Source organism: Aquarana catesbeiana, linkage group LG10 (assembly GCF_042186555.1).
Source record: "Aquarana catesbeiana isolate 2022-GZ linkage group LG10, ASM4218655v1, whole genome shotgun sequence".
NCBI lineage: Eukaryota > Metazoa > Chordata > Amphibia > Anura > Ranidae > Aquarana > Aquarana catesbeiana.
The window spans coordinates 260,483,826-260,496,131 of NC_133333.1; the positions used below are offsets into that span (position 1 = coordinate 260,483,826).

The 12,306-nt window shown below is 48.8% G+C and overlaps 1 protein-coding gene across 1 annotated transcript in view; it reads left to right on the forward strand.

Moving 5' to 3' along the window:
- Positions 1–1,151: 1,151 nt before the first annotated feature.
- LOC141111421 (uncharacterized) overlaps positions 1,152–12,306 on the forward strand; it is a 133,836-nt gene continuing 122,681 nt past the window's right edge. The window contains exon 1 of the mRNA XM_073603712.1: positions 1,152–1,303. The gene's annotated coding sequence lies outside the window, so the exon portion shown is untranslated. The remainder of the gene's footprint in view (positions 1,304–12,306) is intronic.

Sequence of the window (12,306 nt, forward strand, 5' to 3'; positions counted from 1 at the left end):
CTCTGGTGTATATGAAGGTTGAGAGCCTCTGGTGTATATGAAGGTTGAGAGCCTCTGGTGTATATGAAGGTTCTGAGTCTCTGGTGTATATGAAGGTTAAGAACCTCTGGTGTATATGAAGGTTCTGAGCCTCTGGTGTATATGAAGGTTCTGATCCTCTGGTGTATATGAAGGTTCTGAGCCTCTGGTGTATATGAAGGTTCTGAGCCTCTGGTGTATATGAAGGTTGAGAGCCTCTGGTGTATATGAAGGTTGAGAGCCTCTGGTGTATATGAAGGTTCTGAGTCTCTGGTGTATATGAAGGTTGAGAGCCTCTGGTGTATATGAAGGTTCTCAGCCTCTGGTGTATATGAAGGTTGAGAGCCTCTGGTGTATATGAAGGTTCTGATCCTCTGGTGTATATGAAGGTTCTGAGCCTCTGGTGTATATGAAGGTTCTGATCCTCTGGTGTATATGAAGGTTCTGAGCCTCTGGTGTATATGAAGGTTCTGATCCTCTGGTGTATATGAAGGTTCTGAGCCTCTGGTGTATATGAAGGTTCTGAGCCTCTGGTGTATATGAAGGTTCTGAGCCTCTGGTGTATATGAAGGTTCTGATCCTCTGGTGTATATGAAGGTTCTGAGCCTCTGGTGTATATGAAGGTTCTGAGCCTCTGGTGTATATGAAGGTTCTGAGCCTCTGGTGTATATGAAAGTTCTGAGCCTCTGGTGTATATGAAGGTTCTGATCCTCAATATAACATTGTTATATTGAAGGATGACATTGTTACATGTATGGCCAGCATTAGATTGTAAGCTCCTGGAAGGCCAGAGACCGATTCTCCACAAAGATCTGCAGGTTCTGTATATAAATGAAGAATATAGGAATATAGAGCCCCCCCCCCCCCCCCCCAAAAAAAAAAAAAATCCCAGACCCCCCTGCAGCCAGGTGATGGGGAGCTCCGCACATCTGCAGGAGCCATAAAGCTGCTTTTGTTTGCTGGAGGGAGAGGAGAGGAGATCGGGAGAGAGAGGAGGGAAGAGGAAGAGAGAGCAGGAGAGAGAGAGAGAGAGAGAGAGAGAGAGAGAGAGAGAGAGAGAGAGAGAGAGAGAGAGAGAGAGAGAGAGAGAGAGAGAGAGAGAGAGAGAGGAGGAGGAGGAGGAGGAGGAGGAGGAGGAGGAGGAGGAGGAGAGGAGAGGAGGGAAGAAGAAGAAGAATGTCCCCCCGCGGCCGCCGTCCGTCCAGATTGTTACATTGTTGCAGATCAGCTGTGTAGGAGGAGGAGAGGAGAGGAGCCGGAGGAGGAGGAGGACGGAGCCCGGCAGGTAAGAGGGATGGAGAGGAGCCGAGGATGTGGAGGGGAGACCCGGCCAGAGAGGGAATGTGCGGACCGGGGCCCCCAATCCACAGTTCAGAGGGGCCCCCAATCCACAGCCCAGAAGGGCCCCCCAATGCACAGCTCAGAAGGGCCCCCCCAATCCACAGCCCAGAAGGGCCCCCCAATGCACAGCCCAGAAGGGCCCCCCAATGCACAGCCCAGAAGGGCCCGAGCAACACTACATCTGTCTATCAATACATCGATCAATTTCACATCTGTATGATCGGATTGTGTCTCCAATCAGAGAGATCTACGGAAATAGGATTCTTTCTATCTGATTATCTCCTCCTTATTTATCTTTATTATATTTATATTTATATTTATATTTATATGCATCTATTTATTATTAATGTATCAATATTATGAATGAAATCATCTGAGTGTACATTTCTGTGTTCTCTGATTGGATGTCTACATCGGTGTGTCTGTCTGTCCTCATCTCTCCTATAATCCCTTCTATTCCTGGGAAATGTCCCCATCTACATCTCTGTCCATCTTCATATCGCTCTCACTTTGTCGGCCTCACTTTCCCATCATTGGTGTCAGTGAGAGAAATAGTGCCCTATCATTGATGTCAGTGGGAGGAATAGTGCCCCATCATTGGTGTCAGTGGGAGGAATAGTGCCCCATCATTGGTGTCAGTGGGAGGAATAGTGCCCCATCATTGGTGTCAGTGGGAGGAATAGTGCCCCATCATTGGTATTAGTGGGAGGAATAGTGTCCCGTCATTGGTATCAGTGAGAGAAAGAGTGCCCCATCATTGCTGTCAGTGGGAGTAATGGTGTCCCATCATTGGTGTCAGTTTGAAGAATTGTGTCCCATCATTGGTGTCAGTGGGAGGAATAGTGTCCCATCATTAGTGTCAGTGGAAGGAATAGTGTCCCATCATTGGTGTCAGTGGGAGGAATAGTGCCCCATCATTGGTATCAGTGGGGGGAATGTTGCCCCATCATTGGTGTCAGTGGGAGGAATAGTGCCCCATCATGGGTATCAGTGGGGGGAATGTTGCCCCCTCATTGGTGTCAGTGGGAGGAATAGTGTCTCATCATTGGTATCAGTGGGAGGAATAGTGTCCCATCACTGGTGTCAGTGGGAGGAATAGTGTCCCATCACTGGTGTCAGTGGGAGGAATAGTGTCCCATCACTGGTGTCAGTGGGAGGAATAGTGTCCCATCATTGGTATCAGTGGGAGGAATAGTGTCCCATCATTGGTATCAGTGGGAGGAATAGTGTCCCATCATTGGTATCAGTGGGAGGAATAGTGTCCCATCATTGGTATCAGTGGGAGGAATAGTGTCCCATCATTGGTGTCAGTGGGAGAAATAGTGTCCCATCATTGGTGTCAGTGGGAGGAATAGTGTCCCATCATTGGTATCAGTGGGAGGAATAGTGTCCCATCATTGGTATCAGTGGGAGGAATAGTGTCCCATCATTGGTATCAGTGGGAGGAATTGTGTCCCATCATTGGTATCAGTGGGAGGAATAGTGTCCCATCATTGGTATCAGTGGGAGGAATAGTGTCCCATCATTGGTATCAGTGGGAGGAATAGTGTCCCATCATTGGTATCAGTGGGAGGAATAGTGCCCCATCATTGGTGTCAGTGGGGGGAATAGTGCCCCATCATTGGTGTCAGTGGGAGGAATAGTGTCCCATCATTGGTATCAGTGGGAGGAATAGTGTCCCATCATTGGTATCAGTGGGAGGAATAGTGTCCCATCATTGATGTCAATGGGAGGAATAGTGTCCCATCATTGATATCAATGGGAGGAATAGTGTCTCATCATTGGTGTCAGTGGGAGGAATAGTGTCCCATCATTGGTGTCAGTGGGAGGAATAGTGCCCCATCATTGGTGTCAGTGGGAGGAATAGTGTCCCATCATTGGTGTCAGTGGGAGGAATAGTGTCCCATCATTGGTATCAGTGGGAGGAATAGTGTCCCATCATTGGTATCAGTGGGAGGAATAGTGTCCCATCATTGGTATCAGTGGGAGGAATAGTGTCCCATCATTGATATCAGTGGGAGGAAAAGTGTCCCATCATTGGTATCAGTGGGAGGAATAGTGTCCCATCATTGGTGTCAGTGGGAGGAATAGTGTCCCATCATTGGTGTCAGTGGGAGGAATAGTGTCCCATCATTGGTATCAGTGGGAGGAATAGTGCCCCATCATTGGTATCAGTGGGAGGATTAGTGTCCCAAGGATTGGATAAAGGCATGCAAAGGGCCACAGTTTGGAGACCACTGGTTTAGATAACTGTGCTCATGAAACCCTCTGCGACTCACATATACAACATGTTAGACTGCGTTGCTTTAACATGCATTGAAACATGGATATGCACTATATATTGCTGGAGCAATGGCGCGAATCCTACCTAATTCCTTGCAAAGTTATTGGTGCGCTACAAATTTTCTTCCATGTTGGGTTTGTTAGTCAGGCCACCGAAATCTGATTTATCAGTCTTTGGTAGATGCTGGAGAGGTGAACGATTCAAGTTTTCTTCTGTCTCTTGAAGATTGTACTGGTGAGGTCTCAGTGATTTGAGTTCCTGGGTCTGTACACCCGCTGTGCTTATTATGAGGGGCTCCCATCATCCCTGTGCTGAGTCCTCAGGTCTGTACACCCGCTGTGCCCATTATGAGGGGTTCTCACCATCCCTGTGCTGAGTTCTCAGGTCTGTACACCCGCTGTGCCCATTATGAGGGGTTCCCACCATCCCTGTGCTGAGTTCCCGGGTCTGTACACCCGCTGTGCCCATTATGAGGGGTTCCCACCATCCCTGTGCTGAGTTCCCGGGTCTGTACACCCGCTGTGCCCATTATGAGAGGTTCCCACCATCCCTGTGCTGAGTTCCCGGGTCTGTACACCCGCTGTGCCCATTATGAGGGGTTGTCGCGCTCTCTTTCGCTCTGTCGCTCTTTTTCTTTTCCTCTCTCGCTCTGTCGCTCTTTTTCTTTTCCTCTCTCGCTCTGTCGCTCTTTTTCTTTTCCTCTCTCGCTCTTTTTCTTTTCCTCTCTCGCTCTGTCGCTTTTTTTCTTTTCCTCTCTCGCTCTGTCGCTCTTTTTCTTTTCCTCTCTCGCTCTGTCGCTCTTTTTCTTTTCCTCCCTCGCTCTGACGCTCTTTCTTTTTCGCTCTCGCTTTGTTGCTATTTTTCTTTTCCTTTTCCTCTCTGACTTTGTTGCGCTCTCTGGCTTTGTCGCTCTCTAGCCCTTTTGCTCTCTCGCTTTGTCGCACTCTCTCTCTCGTTCTTTTGCTCTCTCGCTCTGTCTCTTTCTTGTTTGCTGTTTCTTTCTTTCTTTCTTTCTTTCTTTCTTTCTTTCTTTCTTTCTTTCTTTCTTTCTTTCTTTCTTTCTTTCTCGTTTCTTGTCCTGGCGGGCAAGGGAACGTGGCGTTGTGAACACGCCTGAGCCCAACCTTATTGATGAGTACTTGGGGCACTGTAGCAGGAAGTAGTCCTCATCCACCAGGACCCCCTGGTCACATTGTAGCAGGAAGTGGTCCTTATCCTCTGGGACCACCTGGTCAAGTTGTAGTGGGAAGTGGTCCTCATCCTCCAGGACCCCCTGGTCACATTGTAGCGGGAAGTGGTCCTCATCCTCCAGGACCCCCTGGTCACATTGTAGCAGGAAGTGGTCCTCATCCACCGGGACCATCTGGTCACGTTGTAGTGGGAAGTTGTCCTCATCCTCCAGGACCCCCTGGTCACATTGTAGCGGGAAGTGGTCCTCATCCTCCAGGACCCCCTGGTCACATTGTAGCGGGAAGTGGTCCTCCTCCTCCGGGACCCCCTGGTCACATTGTAGCGGGAAGTGGTCCTCATCCTCCGGGATCCCCTGGTCACATTGTAGCGGGAAGTGTTCCTCATCCTCCGGGATCCCCTGGTCACATTGTAGCGGGAAGTGTTCCTCATCCTCCAGGACCCCCTGGTCACATTGTAGCGGAAGGTGGTCCTCATCCTCCAGGACCCCCTGATCACATTGTAGCGGAAGGTGGTCCTCATCCTCCAGGACCCCCTGGTCACATTGTAGGGGGAAGTGGTCCTCATCCTCCAGGACCCCCTGGTCACATTGTAGCGGAAGGTGGTCCTCATCCACCAGGACCCCCCTGATCACATTGTAGCGGAAGGTGGTCCTCATCCTCCAGGACCTCCTTGTCACATTGTAGCGGGAAGGTGGTCCTCATCCTCCAGGACCTCCTTGTCACATTGTAGCGGGAAGTGGTCCTCATCCTCCAGGACCCCCTGGTCACATTGTAGTGGAAGGTGGTCCTCATCTTCCAGGACCCCCTGGTCACATTGTAATGGAAGGTGGTCCCCATCCTCCAGGACACCCTGGTCACATTGTAGCAGGAAGTGGTCCTCATCCTCCAGGACCCCCTGGTCACATTGTAGGGGAAGGTGGTCCTCATCCTCCAGGACCTCCTTGTCACATTGTAGGGGAAGGTGGTCCTCATCCTCCAGGAGGACAAATACATTTTCACAAATAAATTGGGGGTTTGGGATAGACAAGGCGCTGAAGAGTTGTTGCAGGCCGCTTGGCTTGGGCTGGTCCTTATTGGTCAGTAGGGCCATAAGGTGGTACGAGTTAGGACTGCTGTTTTGTAGATAATCCCAGAATGATAGCGCCCTCTTCTGTATTGCAAGAAATAAGAGAAATCTGCCCAGCTCAGACCAGGAAGGGCTGTTGGAGGTGCTCTGGTGGACTTGGTCTCTCTCTCTTTCGCTTTGTCGTGCACTCTCTCTCTGGCTCTCTCCCTCCTCTCTCTTTCCTATGCCCCATCATTGGTGTCAGTGGGAGGAATAGTGCCCCATCATTGGTGTCAGTGGGAGGAATAGTGCCCCATCATTGGTGTCAGTGGGAGGAATAGTGTGCCATCATTGGTGTCAGTGGGAGGAATAGTGTCCTATCATTGGTGTCAGTGGGAGGAATAGTGTCCCATCATTGGTATCAGTGGGAGGAATAGTGTCCCATCATTGGTATCAGTGGGAGGAATAGTGCCCCATCATTGGTATCAGTGGGAGGAATAGTGTCCCATCATTGGTGTCAGTGGGAGGAATAGTGTCCCATCATTGGTGTCAGTGGGGGGAATAGTGCCCCATCATTGGTATCAGTGGGAGGAATAGTGTCCCATCATTGGTGTCAGTGGGAGGAATAGTGTCCCATCATTGGTGTCAGTGGGAGGAATAGTGTCCCATCATTGGTGTCAGTGGGAGGAATAGTGCCCCATCATTGGTGTCAGTGGGAGGAATAGTGTCCCATCATTGGTATCAGTGGGAGGAATAGTGCCCCATCATTGGTGTCAGTGGGAGGAATAGTGTCCCAAGGATTGGATAAAGACATGCAAAGGGCCGCAGTTTGGAGACCACTGGTTTAGATAACTGTGCCCATGAAACCCTCTGAGACTCACATATACAACATGTTAGGTTTTTTAGTCAGGCCACCCAAAACTGATTTAGAGGTGAACAATTCCTCGTTTTCTTCTGAATCTTGAAGATTGTACTGGTGAGGTATCAGTGATTTGAATTCCTGGGTCTGTACACCCGCTGTGCCCATTATGAGGGGTTCCCACCATCCCTGTGCTGAGTTCTCAGGTCTGTACACCCGCTGTGCCCATTATGAGGGGTTCTCACCATCCCTGTGCTGAGTTCCCGGGTCTGTACACCCGCTGTGCCCATTATGAGGGGTTCTCACCATCCCTGTGCTGAGTTCCTGGGTCTGTACACCCGCTGTGCCGATTATGAGGGGTTCCCACCATCCCTGTGCTGAGTTCCCGGGTCTGTACACCCGCTGTGCCCATTATGAGGGGTTCTCACCATCCCTGTGCTGAGTTCCTGGGTCTGTACACCCGCTGTACCCATTATGAGGGGTTCCCACCATCCCTGTGCTGAGTTCCTGGGTCTGTACACCCACTGTACCCATTATGAGGGGTTCCCACCATCCCTGTGCTGAGTTCCCGGGTCTGTACACCCGCTGTGTCCATTATGAGGGGTTCCCACCATCCCTGTGCTGAGTTCCCGGGTCTGTACACCCGCTGTGCCCATTATGAGGGGTTCTCACCATCCCTGTGCTGAGTTCCCGGGTCTGTACACCCGCTGTGCCCATTATGAGGGGTTCCCACCATCCCTGTGCTGAGTTCCCGGGTCTGTACACCCGCTGTGCCCATTATGAGGGGTTCTCACCATCCCTGTGCTGAGTTCCCGGGTCTGTACACCCGCTCTGCCCATTATGAGGGGTTCCCACCATCCCTGTGCTGAGTTCCCGGGTCTGTACACCCGCTGTACCCATTATGAGGGGTGCTGGACTATTCCTCTGAACTTTTATTTATATGTAAATCACACAGAGGAGTGGGAATGGCCACAACTCTCAGGCACACAGGAATTATCACAGAGGTCTCACTGTTCGGAGTATTCGAGATATTTATAGTGTTGTGGCCCCTTTAAAATGAATATGCTCCTAGCACAAGGCATGTCAATTGTGCAATAACGCATGTTCAGACAACGCAGCGGTGTGAATGGGCCCCAACTGCCGAGCAGTGACGATTACCAGATGTACTAATCTACACACACTGCGCTCAGATGGGTCACATCTTCTGAGGAAACGCTGTCCTGGCTGAGAAAAAAAACAGACAGAATCCCAACTGAAAATGAGGATCACTGGCAAAAAGGGGGTGAGTGGGGAAATGTGTCAGAGAGAAAATAAATGAATACAGATCAGTGGAAAATGTAGAAGGTTTAGATCGCGTTTATTTCCTTTATTATTTTTTATTCATAGTTTTATTTCCTTTTTTATTGATTTTATTATATATTGTTTATTTCCTTTTATTTTTTTTCTGTTTTTAATATATATATTATATTATGGTATATTACACACTCTCTCTCTCTCTGTCTCTGTCTCTGTCTCTGTCTCTCTCTCTGTCTCTCTCTCTGTCTCTGTCTCTCTCTCTGTCTCTCTGTCTCTTTCTTTCTTTCTCTCTCTCTCTTTCTCTCTTTCTCTCTTTCTCTCTTTTTCTCTCTTCTCTCTCTTTTTTCTCTTTCTCTCTTTCTCTTTCTGTCTCTTTCTCTTCTCTCTCTTTCTAATACCCTGGCAGAAAACTTTTCTCTCACTCATGGTTAGTGTTTGGCTGAAGCCATTTATTTTCTTCAAGTGCCTCCTTACTGGTCATCTTGAATTAGCCACACCACATGTTTTCAGAGAGTCCTGTATTTCACCTGAAGTTATTTGTGGGTTTTTCTTTGCATCCCAAACAATTGTCCTGGCAGTTGTGGCTGAAATTTTAGTTGGTCTACCTGACCGTGGTTTGGTTTCAATAGAACCCCTCATTTTACACTTCTTGATTAGAGTTTGAACACTGCTGATTGGCATTCTCAGTTCCTTGGATATCTTTTTATATCCCTTTCCTGTTTTATACAGTTCAACTACCTTTTCCCGCTTTAGCTTTTCTCCATGACTCAGAATCCAGAAACGTCAGTGCAGCACTGGATGAAAGATGCAAGGGTCTGTCAGGAGTCCAGAAACTCATTGACCTTTTATACACACACACACTAATTACATCAAACAGATCACAGGTGAGGATGGTTCCTTTTAATAGCCATTCAAACCCCATTTGTGTCAACTTGTGTGCATGTTATCAGGCCAAAATCACCGGGGTATGTAAACTTTTGATCAGGGTCATTTGGGTAGTTTCTGTTGTCATTATGTTATGAAAAGAGTAAACACAGTTGATTAATAATAAATGGCTACAGCCAAACACTAACCATGACTGAAAGAAAAGTTTTTGTGTTATCATTCATATTCTCTGAAAAATGGGCAAGAAATCATAAATTCTGCCAGGGTATGTAAACTTATGAGCCACAACAGTGTGTGTGTATATGTTGTTTTATTTATACTATTGATTTCTTTTATTTTATATATTTACTTTTTCCTTTTTATTTATTTTTTATTTATTTACTTTTCCTTTTATTTATTTACTTTTCCTTTTATTTATTTAATTTTTTCTTTGCTTATTATTTCTTGTGTTGTATTCATACATTACATTGTCACATTTGGGTTTCAGTCTCCCATCATGTACATCTGCAGTTCCCTCCAGCTCGATATTTTGTATCCAATCCGAGAAAAGAGATACATCAGGTTGCCGGTGAGGATCCCCTCCATGCATTCAGGCGGCACTTTACGCCGTATTGTCCGTGAATACTCCTCCCGCTCCAGCCAATCGCGTGCTCCCATTGTGATGCTTGGCTGTCACTTCCATATAACACTCCCGGCGTACAAAGCAGCTCCGCAGATTCCGGATCGGGTTGCGTTCTTTTCTCCTGGACATGAAAGAGATTTTTCCACCCGTCACTCAGCGGCGCCCATCCACCGATCGTTCGCCTTGCTGCCTTCGGTGAAAAGGAAAGCGCTCGGCTTTTGATGCTGTAAAATGACACAGTTTACTGGCGGCGTGTGCGCCTTAAAGCTGAATTCTGAGCGGATTCGCAAAGCGTCGCCCGCGATCTCGCCTAACCTCAATGTGAATACGTCTCTCTGATTTGCTCCATTTTGGTTTGTTAAATACCCGATTTGAAAAACAAAAAGAAAGCAGCTGTTGATCCTGTCGGAAATCTTGTGAGCTGATAACTTCCTGTGCTCTCTGGATTGCTATCAGGTAGCATTGTGCCCAGCTATCTTTTTGAATTATCCTTTATATCCCCAAAGGAGGGAATGTCAGCACATTAAATAGTATTGCTGCACTTTACCGATGGCACAAACCGTCACATCACATCGACATATTGAGGAGTCACTCGACAGTTCATAGTCAATTTAGTGGACGGTCTGCAGTAGTCGCATGTGAAAGCATATACAGCATTTTAAGCAGTCATCTCCCTCTAACAGTCTCTCCCCCCCACTTGGGGTCAGTAGAACTCACAGGACTGGGCTCTCTGTAGTCACCTCCTCCATACAGTAGGTATATCTCTCTCCAGGGGGATTAGCCTCACTCGGGGAACTCTTGATTTGGTCTAAAAGGTCTCCTGTAACCCTCCCCATCCCACACCTCCATAAGGGTCAGCAAGTCTACAGCCGGTTTCTCCTGGTTGCACGTCTACCACTCTCCAGCCTTGTCCAGGACCTTCATGTGCTGGTGTGGGGTGCTTGCCCCCCAATAACCCCCCCCCTAACACTGCACCAGGGCTCTTCCCAGCCTGGCTTATATCTGGGCACTGAATCACCCATGACCTCACTGCAGGAGGGCTCTATATCTAAAAGGGGCCCTAACACCTGATGACACTGTCTATCACCAGGCACTGCTCTGGAACAGAGGCACCTAGTGGCAGACTAGCTAACTGCACCTGCCTACAAACTTTAACCACTTCCCGCCTGAGCTATAGACAAAAGACGGCTACAGTGGCGGCCTTAATCGCCTGGAGGGCGTCCATAGACGTCCTCCCGTGTATGAGCTGTCTGGGTGACGGGGAGCGCGCTGCGCGCTCTGTGATCACCAAGTCAGTGAGACTCGGCTGATCAAAGATCGGAGTAAGGGGCCAATCCCGACCCCTTACCACGTGATCAGCTGTCAGCCAATGACAGCTGATCACATGATGTAAACAGAAGATTGTGTTTTTTTTTTCTCCTCATGCTGACACCGGCTTCTGTCAAAGGGACATCGGTCCCCGAGCAGGGAGAGCCAACGCCGCCTCATCTGTGCCCGCCAGTGATGCCTGCCGGCGCCTCATCATCTGTGCCCACCAGTGCTGCCTGCCAGTGCATACCAGTGCCTCATCATCCCTGCTGCCCACCAGTGCATATCGGTGCCCACCAGTGCTGCCTGCCAGTGCCTCATCATCCGTGCCACCCATCTGTGCCCACCAGTGCTGCCCGCCAGTGCCTCATCATCTGTGCCACCCATCTGTGCCCACCAGTGCTGCCTGCCAGTGCCTCATCATCAGTGCCCACCCATCTGTGCCCACCAGTGCTGCCTGCCAGTGCCTCATCATCCGTGCCACCCATCAGTGCCACCAGTGCTTCCTGCCAGTGCCTCATCATCCGTGCCACCCATCAGTGCCCACCAGTGCATATCAGTGCCCACCAGTGCTGCCTGCCAGTGCCTCATCATCCGTGCCACAGATCTGTGCCCACCAGTGCTGCCTGCCAGTGCCTCATCATCCGTGCCACCCATCTGTGCCCACCAGTGCTTCTGCCAGTGCCTCATCATCCGTGCCACCCATCTGTGCCCACCAGTGCTTCCCTGCCAGTGCCTCATCATCCGTGCCACCCATCTGTGCCCACCAGTGCTTCCTGCCAGTGCCTCATCATCCGTGCCACCCATCAGTGGCCCACCAGTGCTGCCCAGCAGTGCATATCAGTGCCCACCAGTGCTGCCTGCCAGTGCCTCATCCTCTGTGCCACCCATCAGTGCCCACCAGTGCTGCCTGCCAGTGCATACCAGTGCCTCATCATCCCTGTTGCCCACCAGTGCATATCAGTGCCTCATCATCAGTGCCACCTATCGGTGCCCACCAGTGCTGCCTCATCAGTGCACCCCAGTGAAGGAGAAAAATTACCTGTTTGCAAAATTTTATAACAAACTATAAAACTGTTTTTTTGTTTATTTATTTTTTTTTAATTTTTGGTCTTTTTTATTTTTTTATTTTTTTATTTATTTATTTATTTTAAGCAAAAAATAAAAAAAACCCCAGCAGTGATTAAATACACCAAAGGAAAGCTCTATTTGTGTGGGGAAAATAAAAAAAAAAGATAAAAACCTAATTTGAGTACAGTGTCATCTAATTGGGCAATTTGTCATTCAAAGTGTGACAGCGCTGAGAATTTGGCCTGGGCAGGAAGGGGGGTAAAGTGCTCTGTAAGCAAGTGGTTAATACGATCAGTTTTTGTTCTTGGGTTTAGATACACTTTAAGATACACTGTCCACCAAGCACACGGGGTACCACGGTGTTTGGTTTTTTTTTTTGTTTTTTTT